The following is a 13,609-nucleotide window of genomic DNA, read 5'->3' on the forward strand; positions in this document are numbered from 1 at the left end:
GTGGATCTCTGCCTGCGAGGCGGTTTGGCCTGCTGGAGCCGTCTCTGACATTAGGCGATCTCTGGAACCTGCTGAGCGGTATCTGGCCTGCTGCTGTCTCCTGGCCTGCTGAGGAGTCTCTGGCCTGCACGGGCCAGTCTCTAACCTGAGACGCATCTCTGGCCTGCTGAGGCTGTCTCCCTGGCCTGCAAGGGCAGGTCTCTGGCCTTAACAGGGAGCTGATCTCCTGGAACCTGCTGAGCAGTATCTGAACCTGCTGAGGCTGTCTCTGGCCTGCTGGACGATCTCTGGCCTAACTGAGCCCAGTCTCTGGAACCTGCTGGGGCTATCTCCTGCCTGCTGGGCAGCATCTCTAACCTTGCTGACGGTCTCTGGCATTGGCTGGGAGTCTCTAACCTGCTGGAGCAGTCTCTGAACTGGGAAGAATACCTAACCTGCCAGGCAAGGTCTCTAACCTACTGAACAATCTCTAACTTCTGGCTGAGCAAGGTCTCTAACCTACTGAGCGATCTCTGGCCTGCTGAGCAGTCTCCAACAATGGAAGCAATCCTCTAAGCTGAAGCGGTCTCTGGCATGCTGAGCAGTCTCTACCTAAAACTGATCCTCTACCTGGCTGGGAGTCTCTGGCCTGCTGAGCATCTCTGGCCTGCTGAACAGTCAACCTAACTGAAGCATCTCTAACCTGCTGAGCAGTCTCTAACCTGCTTGGGAAGCCGGTCTCCCCAACATTGGCTGTGCAATCTAACTAACCCCTGAGGCAAGGTCTCTGACATGCTGAAATGATCTCAACTCTCAGGCGTCTCTAACTGGCTGAGCCATCTCTGCCTGCTCAGGCAACCTCTGCAACCTAACGGGCGGTCTCAGCCTGCTGGAGCCATCTCTAGCCTGCTGAGCAGGTCTCTACCTGCTAGGCAATCTCTGGCCTGCTGGAGCTGTCTCTACAACCTGCTGGAGGCAGTCTCTGGCCTGCAGGGCAATCTCTAACCTACTGGAACCATCTCTGACCTGCTGAGTGATCTCTAACCTGCTGGAGCAAGTCTCTAACCTGCTGGAAGCATCTCTAACCTGCTGAAGCCAATCTCTAACCTGCAGGACTGATCTCTAACCTGCTGAGCAGATCTCTGGCCTGCTGGAGCCAGTCTCTGGCCTGCTGGAAGCGATCTCCTGGCCTGCTGGGGCGGAGGTCTCTGGCCCTAACAGGAGTCTCTGGCCTGCTGGGCAGTCTCTGGACATAACAGGCTTGATCTCAACCTGCTGGGCAGTCTCCTGCGGAGGGCCAGTCTCTGGCCTGCTGGAGCGATCTCTGGCCTGCTGGAGTGATCTCTGGATGGCAGGACTGATCTCTGGCCTGCTGGGCTGATCTCTGGAACCTGCCGAGCAGTCCTCTTCTGGGCCAAGTCTCCTGCCTGCAGGGCGTCTCTGGCCTGCTGGAGCCTGATCTCCTAGCCTGCAGGTGATCTCTGACCTGGCAGGCAGTCTCTGGAACCTGCTGGGCTGTCTCTGGCCTGCTGGAGGCAGTCTCTCCAAGGCCTGCTGGCAGGCAAGTCTCTGACCTGCTGAGCAGTCTCTCCTGAACTGGAGGCGATCTCCTGGCCTGCTGGAGCAGTCTCTGGCAACCTGGGCAGGTATCTGGCCTGCTGGGAGGCAAGGTCTCTGGCCTGCAGGGGCCAGTCCTCCAACCTGCTGGAGGCAGTCTCCTGCCTGCTGGGCTGATCCTCTGGCCGCTGAGCATCTCTGGCTGAGGCATCTCTGGCCTGCAGGGCGGTCTCCTGGCCTGCTGGCTATCTGCACCTGCTGGGCAGTCTCTGCCTAACAGGCAGTCTCCTGACCTGGCTGTATCTGGGACAGCTGGGCTGTCTCCTGCCCTTGGCAGGGATGATCTCTGGCCTGCGGAGCGATCTCACAACCTGCAGACAGTCTCTACCTGCTGGAGGCAGTCTCTGGAACCTGCTGGAGCAGTCTCTGGCATAACAGGCGATCTCTGGCTGCTGAGCCGGTCTCTGACCTTAACAGGACGATCTCTGGCCTGCTGGGAGCCAGTCTCCTGACCTTGGCAGGAGCAGATCTCTGACCTGCAGCCTGATCTCAGCTGAGCAGTCTCTGGCATAACAGCAGCTGATCTCTGCCTGCTGGGCAGTCTCTGACCTTAACAGACTGATCTCTGGCCTGCTGGGATCTCTGGCCGCAGGGACCGTCTCTAACCTGCTGAGCAGTCTCCAACAGAGCAGATCTGTAACCTGCAGCAGTCTCCTGCCTGCTGAGGCGGTCTCTGGACCATGCGCAGATCTCACCTGCCTGGGCTGAGCTCTAACAGGAGCTGACAGTCTCTCCAACCTGCTGGGCAGTCTCTGGCCTGCAGGCCCAGTCTCTGGCCTGCTGGAGCTAGTCTACTGCCTGCTGGGATCTCTGGCCTGGAGCCAGTCTACAACCTGCTGGGCTATCTCCGACCTGCAGGGCCGATCCTCTGGTGCGCCAGTCTCCCTAACCTGCTGGGCAGTCTCCTGGCCTGCTGGGGCTGATCTCTGGCCTGAGCGATCTCTGACCTACTGGGCTATCTCTGGCCTGCTGGAGCCAGTCTCTGGAACCTAACAGGCAGTCTGACCTTAACAGCCAGTCTCTGACCTGCTGGAGCCAGTATCCTGACCTGCAGGGCAGTCTCTGGAACCTGCTGGAGCAGTCTCTGGACCTTAACGGAGGGCGATCTCATAAACCTGCTGGAGCTGTCTCCTGACCTGCTGGGCAGTCTCTGGCCTGGCAGGCAGTCTCTGACCTGCAGGCTATCTCCTGACCAGCTGAGCTGATCTCTGAGGCCTGCTGGGATGAATCTCTGGCCTGCTGGAACGGATCTCTAACCTACTGAGCGATCTCTGGCCTGCTGGACAGTCTCCTGGCCTGGACGGAATCTCCAGGCCTGCTAAGGGCAGTCTCTACCTGCTGGGCGATGTCTGGAACCTGACTGAGCAGTCTCTGGAACCTGCAGGGTGATCATCTAACTGAAGGGCCGTCTCTGGAGCACTGGACAGTCTCCCAGCCTGCAGGGCTAATCTCACCTGCTGAGCAGTCTGACTTAACAGGCAGTCTCCTGCTGAGGATCGTCTCCTGGCCTACCCAGGCTATCTCCTGGCCTGCAGGCTATCTCAGCCTGCTGGACAGTCTGGCTGGCCACAGTATCTGGCCTGCTGAGCAGTCTCTGGCCTTAACAGGCCATGTCTCTGCTGCTGGAGGCAGTCTCCTGCTGGGGCAGTCTCTGGCCTGCTGGGCAGTCTCTGGCCTGCAGGGGGCGGTCTCAACAAGCGGCAGGTGGATCTCCAACCTGGAGGGCAGTCTCTGGCTGCAGGCGAATCTCTGGCCTGCTGAGCGATCTCTGGCCTGCTGAGCGGTCTCTGGCCTGTGAGCAGTCTCTAACCTGCAAGGGCGTCTCAACCTGCACGGATCTCTGGCCTGCTGGGCCAGGTCTCTGGCTTGGCGGAGTCTCTGAACCTGCTGAGCAAGTCTCTAACCTGCTGAGCAGTCTCGCAATCTCTAACCTACTGAAGCAGTCTCTAACCTGTTGAAGCAATCTCTAACCTACTGAAGCAGTCTCTAACCTGTTGAAGCAATCTCTAACCTACTGAAGCAGTCTCTAACCTGTTGAAGCAATCTCTAACCTGCTGAAGCAGTTTCCAGCCTTCTGAAGACGGGCTAAAGTTAATGAACGAAATTATCAGTAATCTTATCTTCTATTTTCTCCAGATGAGTTTGTTTGGTTTATTGATTAGCACTTATTACACTTTAGTGTTTGGTTTATTGATTAGCACTTATAACACTTTAGTGTTTGGTTTATTGATTAGCACTCATAACACTTTAGTGTTTGGTTTATTGATTAGCACTTATTACACTTTAGTGTTTGGTTTTTTGATTAGCACTCATAACACTTTAGTGTTTGGTTTATTGATTAGCACTTATTACACTTTAGTGTTTGGTTTATTGATTAGCACTTATAACACTTTAGTGTTTGGTTTATTGATTAGCACTTTATTACACTTTAGTGTTTGGTTTATTGATTAGCACTTATTACACTTTAGTGTTTGGTTTATTGATTAGCACTTATTACACTTTAGTGTTTGGTTTATTGATTAGCACTTATTACACTTTAGTGTTTGGTTTATTGATTAGCACTTATTACACTTTAGTGTTTGGTTTATTGATTAGCACTTATTACACTTTAGTGTTTGGTTTATTGATTAGCACTTATAACACTTTAGTGTTTGGTTTATTGATTAGCACTTATAACACTTTAGTGTTTGGTTTATTGATTAGCACTTATTACACTTTAGTGTTTGGTTTATTGATTAGCACTTATAACACTTTAGTGTTTGGTTTATTGATTAGCACTTATAACACTTTAGTGTTTGGTTTATTGATTAGCACTTTATTACACTTCAGTGTTTGGTTTATTGATTAGCACTTATTACACTTTAGTGTTTGGTTTATTGATTAGCACTTATAACACTTTAGTGTTTGGTTTATTGATTAGCACTTATAACACTTTAGTGTTTGGTTTATTGATTGGCACTTTATTACACTTTAGTGTTTGGTTTATTGATTAGCACTTATTACACTTTAGTGTTTGGTTTATTGATTAGCACTTATAACACTTTAGTGTTTGGTTTATTGATTAGCACTTATAACACTTTAGTGTTTGGTTTATTGATTAGCACTTTATTACACTTTAGTGTTTGGTTTATTGATTAGCACTTATTACACTTTAGTGTTTGGTTTATTGATTAGCACTTATTACACTTTAGTGTTTGGTTTATTGATTAGCACTTATAACACTTTAGTGTTTGGTTTATTGATTAGCACTTATAACACTTTAGTGTTTGGTTTATTGATTAGCACTTATTACACTTTAGTGTTTGGTTTATTGATTAGCACTTATTACACTTTAGTGTTTGGTTTATTGATAAGCACTTATAACACTTTAGTGTTTAGTTTATTGATTAGCAGTAGTGAAGTTTTCTACAGGGGCATCCCTTCCGGTTTAGGGCCTTCCACTGGAGCATCCCTTCCGGTTTAGGCCACCTCTGGGGCATCCCTTCCGGTCTAGGACCAGCGGCTGGAGGGTCACCTTTCCACACCTAGGTGTTACTTCCGGTTTTGACCATGACCTCGCCCTCGAGACTACCTCACCCTTGACCCCCCAACCAGTACCCCACGACCCCCCCCCTTCGCGACCCCCCCTTCTCGCCGCGCGCCCCGCGCGCCCGCCAGCGCGCCCGCCCGCGCGCCCGCGCGCCCCGCCGTCGCGCCGCGCGCTGCGCCCGCGCCCTTCGCGACCCCCGCCCGCGCCTTCTGCTGCGCCTTCTGCAGCGTCGTCCGGATCGCCCCCGCGCCTCGAATTTTTTTCCGATTTTTTTCGAATTTTTTTTGAATTTCATTTTCTTGTGCTCTCCATCTCCTCGGATCAAGTTTTTAAGGTTCCCCCTCTCACTTTCACCCCCATCCCAAAATTTCTCAATATTACCAAGTTTTTGCATTCCCCCCCTATGGGGGTTTTCGAAATTCTCCATCTCCTCAGATCAAATTTTTAAGGTTCCCCCTCCCACTTTCACCCCCCAATCCCAAAAATTTCTCGATAATACAAGTTTTGGATTCCCCCCTATGGGGGTTTTGAATTTCTTATGATCACCTTGGATCAAATTTTTGGATTACCCCTCCCACTTTCACCCCCCATCTCCAAATTTTCTCGATAATACAAGTTTTGGATTCCCCCTCCCCTATGGGGGTTTCGAAATTCTCCATCTCCTCGGATCAAATTTTTGAGGTTCCCCCTCTCACTTTCACCTCCATCCCAAAATTTCTCGACAATACCATGACTCCATCTCCTTGGATCAAGTTTTTTGAGTACCCCTCCTTTCACCCCAAATTTTCTCGACAATACCATGACTCCATCTCCTCGGATCAAGTTTTTTGGATCCCCCCTATGGGGTTTTCGAAATTCTCCATCTCCTTGGATCAAATTTTTGGATTACCCCTCCCACTTTCACCCCCAAATTTTCTCGACAATACCAAGACTCCATCTCCTCGGATCAAATTTTTTTGGATCCCCCTATGGGGGTTTCGAAATTCTCCATCTCCTCGGAACCCCCTCCCACTTTCACCCCCACCCCAAAATTTTCTCGAAATCAAAGTCTCCATCTCCTTGGATCAAATTTTTGGATTACCCCTCTCACTTTCACTCCCACCCCAAAATTTCTCGATAATACCAAGACTCCATCTCCTTGGATCAAGGTTTTTTGGATTCCCCCCTCTGGGGGTAAGCATTCAAATGAACTCCTCCTATGGGGCATGGTGCTCTCTCTTACTACAGGTCTAAACAAGTGTGACGTCATTATTCCTCTCATTAATGTGTTTACTCGACGGTCAGTGACGTCACGCGATGACCCCCACACACACAGGCTGAATCTTGTCTACCCTTTTAGTTAATAAGGGGATATAGTACATCAGAAAGGCACATTTTTTTCGTTAATACCCACAATTTCTTTACAACACAAGTCTAGACATTTTTTAACTATTTCATCTCAGGTCACTCCCCCACGAAGTAACCTCCTCCCCACCCTCCCGAACCCTCACACTCCATCCAACACCTCACAATTTTCACTCATAACCCCCAATTTTTTCTTGTTTTAACCCTTTTAGTTCATTAAAGTTAATAAGGGGACACAGTACATCAGAAAGTCACCACAACACTTATAACCACTTTTCGATAAATTCACTAGTCACAATTTTACATATTACGAAGTTAATACGCACTTTTACTTTGAACACCTTCAAAACACTCTCTTAAATCATTTGAATACTCACAAAAATACCTTTATACATTTCCAAACAACACTGAAATACTCCAAAACATCATTCGAACACCCCCAAAATCACCTCTGAATACTCCCAGAACACCTTCATAAGTACTCTTGCACAACATTTGAACACCTTCATAAGTACTCTCATAATCATTTGTACACCTTTGAATATCGTTTTTAAACTAATTTCATCACAACCCACTTATATCATCTTTTTTCGGTAACTCTAATTCGACTACACTACCCTAATCAATTACCAACAAATTTTACTCGTTTTAACTAATGTCATCACTGTAACCAAGATTTTCACAAAAAAAAAAACTCTATGACACCTAACACACACACCCCACAACACCCACAATTTTTCTCGTTTTAACCCTTTTAGTTCATTAAAGTTAATAAGGGGACACAGTACATCAGAAAGTCACAACAACAACATCCACAACCCACAATTTTTTCTCGTTTTAGCCCTTTTAGTTCATTAAAGTTAATAAGGGGACACACTACATCAGAAAAAGTCCCAACAACAACCCACTTATAACATCTTTTTTCGGTATCTCTAGTTCGACAACAACACCCACATCCCACAACACCCACGAACATTTCCAAAACACTATTTGAGTACTCCCAATTACACCACTGATTACTACTAAAACACCACTGAATTCAATCAAAACACCCTTCAACACCTTCAAACACCCTTGAACACATTCAAAACACTCTTGAACACCTTCAAAATCACCTTTGAACATTTCCAATCAACACTGAAACACTTCCAAAAAACACAATTTGAGTACTCCCAATTACACCACTGAATACTACTAAAACACCGCTGAATTCAATCAAAACACCCTTCAACACCTTCAAAACACCTTTGAACACCTTCAAAACACCTTTGACACCTTCAAAAACACCTTTGAACATTTCCAATCAACACTGAAACACTTCCAAAAAAACACAATTTGAGTACTCCCAATTACATCACTGAATACTACTAAAACACCGCTTAATTCAATCAAAACACCCTTCAACACCTTCAAAACACCTTTGAACACCTTTGAACACCTTCAAAAAAAACATTTGAACACACTCAAAACACCTTTGAACACCTTTGAACATTTCCAAACAACACTGAAACACTTCCAAAAACACCATTTGAGTACTCCCAAATACACCACTGAATACTAAAACACCACTGAATACACTCAAAACACCACCAAAATCACCATAAACTAAGATCAACACCCACATCCCACAACACCCACAACCCACAACACCCACAATTTTTTCTCGTTTTATCTAATTTCATCAGAAAGTCACAACACCCACACCCCCCCCATTTTTTCTCGTTTTAACCCTTTTAGTTCATTAAAGTTAATAAGGGGACACACTACATCAGAAAAAGTCCCAACAACAACCCACTTATAACATTTTTTTTCGGTATCTCTAGTTCGACAACAACACCCACAACACCCACATCCCACAACACCCATGAACATTTCCAAAACACTATTTGAGTACTCCCAATTACACCACTGATTACTACTAAAACACCGCTGAATTCAATCAAAACACCCTTCAACACCTTCAAACACCCTTGAACACCTTCAAATCACTCTTGAACACTTTTCAAAAACACCTTTGAACATTTCCAATCAACACTGAAACACTTCCAAAAACACCATTTGAGTACTCCCAATTACACCACTGATTACTACTAAAACACCGCTGAATTCAATCAAAACACCCTTCAACACCTTCAAACACCCTTGAACACACTCAAAACACCCTTCAACACCTTCAAAACACCTTTGAACACCTTCAAAACACCTTTGAACACATTCAAAACACTCTCATAATCATTTGAACACACTCAAAACACCTTTGAATAACCTCAAAACACCTTCGAACACCTTCAAAACACCCTTGAACACCCTTGATCACCTTCAAAAAAACAACATTTGAACACACTCAAAACACCTTTGAACACCTTTGAACATTTCCAAACAACACTGAAACACTTCCAAAAACACCATTTGAGTACTCCCAAATACACCACTGAATACTAAAACACCACTGAATACACTCAAAACACCACCAAAATCACCATAAACTAAGATCAACACCCACATCCCACATCACCCACATCCCACATCCCCCACAATTTTTTCTCGTTTTATCTAATTTCATCAGAAAGTCACAACACCCACACCCCCCATTTTTTTCTCGTTTTAACCCTTTTAGTTCATTAAAGTTAATAAGGGGCCACACTACATCAGAAAAAGTCACAAAAACAACCCACTTATAACGTCTTTTCGGTATCTCTAGTTCGACAACAACACCCACATCCCACATCACCCACATCCCACATCCCCCACACACACACACAGACACACACACACACACACACATCCCTAACCTAGCCTAACCTAACCTAACTTATCCTAACATAACCTAACCTAACCTAACTTATCCTAACCTAGCCTAACCTAACCTAACCTTACCTAAATTATCCTAACCTAACCTAACCTAGCCTAACCTAACCTAACTTAACCTAACCTAACCTAACCTAACCGAACCTACCCTAACCTAACCTTACCTAACCTAACCTAGCCTAACCTAACCTAACCTAACTTAACCTAAGCCAACCTAACCTAACCTAGCCTAACCTAACTTAACCTAACCTAACCTAACCTACCCTAACCTAACCTAACCTAACCTATCTTAACCTTACCTAACCTAACCTAGCCGAACCTATCCTAACCTAACCTAAAATATATTGGAACACTTCCAAAATACATTAGAGTACTCCAGAATTACTTTGAACGACTCCATTTTGGATATTTCCAAATTAGTTTTGAAAACTTTATCGTAAAATCGAACATTATTTTCTTGTTGGTAAAACACACTCAATGGTAGAAATATTTACTCGATTTCCGAATAGAAGCACTGTCCTCGCTCTGAGAGACTCATTGTGGGTCACCCCAACACATGGTGTAATGCGCTTCACACCCAAGGTAGAACATAACACCTGCGTCAACTCAGGACAGACAGGCGCCATGTAATGCGGGTAACATCCAAGGTAGAAAATCATCTCTTTCCAGACCAACTGTCTATCCTAACCTAACCTAACCTAACCTAATTCCTAACCTAACCTAACCTCACCTAACCGAACCTAACCTAACTCCATCAATCACCTCTATCCTAACCTAACCTAACCTAACCTAACCCAACCTAACTCCATCAAACACCTCTATCCTAACCTAACCTATCCTAACCTAACCTAACTCCATCGAACACCTCGAATACTACCTAACTTAACCTAACCTAACCTTACCTAACCTACCGAACCTAACCTAACCTAACCTAACCTATCCTAACCTGTCCCAACCTAACCTAACCTAACCTAACCTAACCTAACTTATCCTAAGCTAACCTAACCTAACTTATCCTAACCTAACCTATCCTAACCTAACCTAATCACTGACTAACTTTGAACCAACTCTGAACACCACTGATCTTCTTCAAAAAATGCTCTGCACATCATTTGAACACCTTCAAAAAAAAACACCATCAAACACCTCCGAATACTCCCAAAAAAAACACTACTGATTACTACCAAATCACCACTGAATACTACCAATCACCGTCAAAATCACCAGAAACTAAGTTTAACATCACCATCTAACATCCTTTTTATAGAAATCCCCTCAAATCACTATAACCAAGAACTCCCTCCCCATTTGGCGCATAAAAAAAAAAGCATGAACACAAACCTAATACGCAAACACTTAGTACATGATCACCATCAACTGAAAACATATCTTATACACACACATAATATAAGACAATCACCAACTACAATCACCCATGTTCACTTACCTCAAAATCACTAATATCACAGAAAACAATCATTTTTATAAACATTTCACACACACACACACAAAAAAAAAAATCATATTTGACAATATCTAAGCGCACTCACCTCACTACCACCAACACACGATGTCTCACCTCACAGGACCGACGAGCTCACCTCCAGTGACGTCACACTCCCATTGTGTTACTTGGTGGTTGGTAACATCACACCTAACCCCCCCCCCCTTGTTTCAACCTGTTGTACCCTACATTATCTAAGAACACTATATCCAAGACGATTACCAGATTTTATGATCCCCAACACCAAGATCACAGAAAACACACATTTTTATAATTATTCACACAAAAATCACGATCACCAATTCCATATCATGTTTACCGTCATCTATCAACACTAATCACCAAGATCACCAAAAAAAAATCTAAGATCATGCATCTCAAAACTACTATGATCACTGAAAACACTTATTTTTTAAACATTCGCACAAAAATAAGACATACACAAAAATACCACAACACTTCCACCAACATCTATAACATAACATGAGCACTATAACATATCACTATCACAAAAAAATAATACACAAACACCCACATATTATACATTTCAATTGGAAATTTAAGACATGAGACATACACACCAAATCTAAGACATTCACCTCCAACTAAGACATACACATCACCCCTAAAACTTCCTTCCTTATTCATTCCGTATATCTCCTAGAGCTGTTTTAACCCCGACGGTTCCATCACGACGTAGGAGCCAGAGTGTAGTAGGTGGTGTTGGAGTGGTGATGATTCCTCTGGCTCCTACGTCGTGATGGAACCGTCGGGGTTAAAACAGCTCTAGGAGATATACGGAATGAATAAGGAAGGAAGTTTTAGGGGTGATGTGTATGTCTTAGTTGGAGGTGAATGTCTTAGATTTGGTGTGTATGTCTCATGTCTTAAATTTCCAATTGAAATGTATAATATGTGGGTGTTTGTGTATTATTTTTTTGTGATAGTGATATGTTATAGTGCTCATGTTATGTTATAGATGTTGGTGGAAGTGTTGTGGTATTTTTGTGTATGTCTTATTTTTGTGCGAATGTTTAAAAAATAAGTGTTTTCAGTGATCATAGTAGTTTTGAGATGCATGATCTTAGATTTTTTTTTGGTGATCTTGGTGATTAGTGTTGATAGATGACGGTAAACATGATATGGAATTGGTGATCGTGATTTTTGTGTGAATAATTATAAAAATGTGTGTTTTCTGTGATCTTGGTGTTGGGGATCATAAAATCTGGTAATCGTCTTGGATATAGTGTTCTTAGATAATGTAGGGTACAACAGGTTGAAACAAGGGGGGGGGGTTAGGTGTGATGTTACCAACCACCAAGTAACACAATGGGAGTGTGACGTCACTGGAGGTGAGCTCGTCGGTCCTGTGAGGTGAGACATCGTGTGTTGGTGGTAGTGAGGTGAGTGCGCTTAGATATTGTCAAATATGATTTTTTTTTTGTGTGTGTGTGTGTGTGAAATGTTTATAAAAATGATTGTTTTCTGTGATATTAGTGATTTTGAGGTAAGTGAACATGGGTGATTGTAGTTGGTGATTGTCTTATATTATGTGTGTGTATAAGATATGTTTTCAGTTGATGGTGATCATGTACTAAGTGTTTGCGTATTAGGTTTGTGTTCATGCTTTTTTTTTTATGCGCCAAATGGGGAGGGAGTTCTTGGTTATAGTGATTTGAGGGGATTTCTATAAAAAGGATGTTAGATGGTGATGTTAAACTTAGTTTCTGGTGATTTTGACGGTGATTGGTAGTATTCAGTGGTGATTTGGTAGTAATCAGTAGTGTTTTTTTTGGGAGTATTCGGAGGTGTTTGATGGTGTTTTTTTTTGAAGGTGTTCAAATGATGTGCAGAGCATTTTTTGAAGAAGATCAGTGGTGTTCAGAGTTGGTTCAAAGTTAGTCAGTGATTAGGTTAGGTTAGGATAGGTTAGGTTAGGATAAGTTAGGTTAGGTTAGCTTAGGATAAGTTAGGTTAGGTTAGGTTAGGTTAGGTTAGGTTGGGACAGGTTAGGATAGGTTAGGTTAGGTTAGGTTAGGTTCGGTAGGTTAGGTAAGGTTAGGTTAGGTTAAGTTAGGTAGTATTCGAGGTGTTCGATGGAGTTAGGTTAGGTTAGGATAGGTTAGGTTAGGATAGAGGTGTTTGATGGAGTTAGGTTGGGTTAGGTTAGGTTAGGTTAGGTTAGGATAGAGGTGATTGATGGAGTTAGGTTAGGTTCGGTTAGGTGAGGTTAGGTTAGGTTAGGAATTAGGTTAGGTTAGGTTAGGTTAGGATAGACAGTTGGTCTGGAAAGAGATGATTTTCTACCTTGGATGTTACCCGCATTACATGGCGCCTGTCTGTCCTGAGTTGACGCAGGTGTTATGTTCTACCTTGGGTGTGAAGCGCATTACACCATGTGTTGGGGTGACCCACAATGAGTCTCTCAGAGCGAGGACAGTGCTTCTATTCGGAAATCGAGTAAATATTTCTACCATTGAGTGTGTTTTACCAACAAGAAAATAATGTTCGATTTTACGATAAAGTTTTCAAAACTAATTTGGAAATATCCAAAATGGAGTCGTTCAAAGTAATTCTGGAGTACTCTAATGTATTTTGGAAGTGTTCCAATATATTTTAGGTTAGGTTAGGATAGGTTCGGCTAGGTTAGGTTAGGTAAGGTTAAGATAGGTTAGGTTAGGTTAGGTTAGGGTAGGTTAGGTTAGGTTAGGTTAAGTTAGGTTAGGCTAGGTTAGGTTAGGTTGGGTTAGGTTAAGTTAGGTTAGGTTAGGTTAGGCTAGGTTAGGTTAGGTAAGGTTAGGTTAGGGTAGGTTCGGTTAGGTTAGGTT

Source organism: Cherax quadricarinatus, chromosome 48 (genome assembly GCF_038502225.1).
Source record: "Cherax quadricarinatus isolate ZL_2023a chromosome 48, ASM3850222v1, whole genome shotgun sequence".
NCBI classification, from domain to species: Eukaryota; Metazoa; Arthropoda; class Malacostraca; order Decapoda; family Parastacidae; genus Cherax; species Cherax quadricarinatus.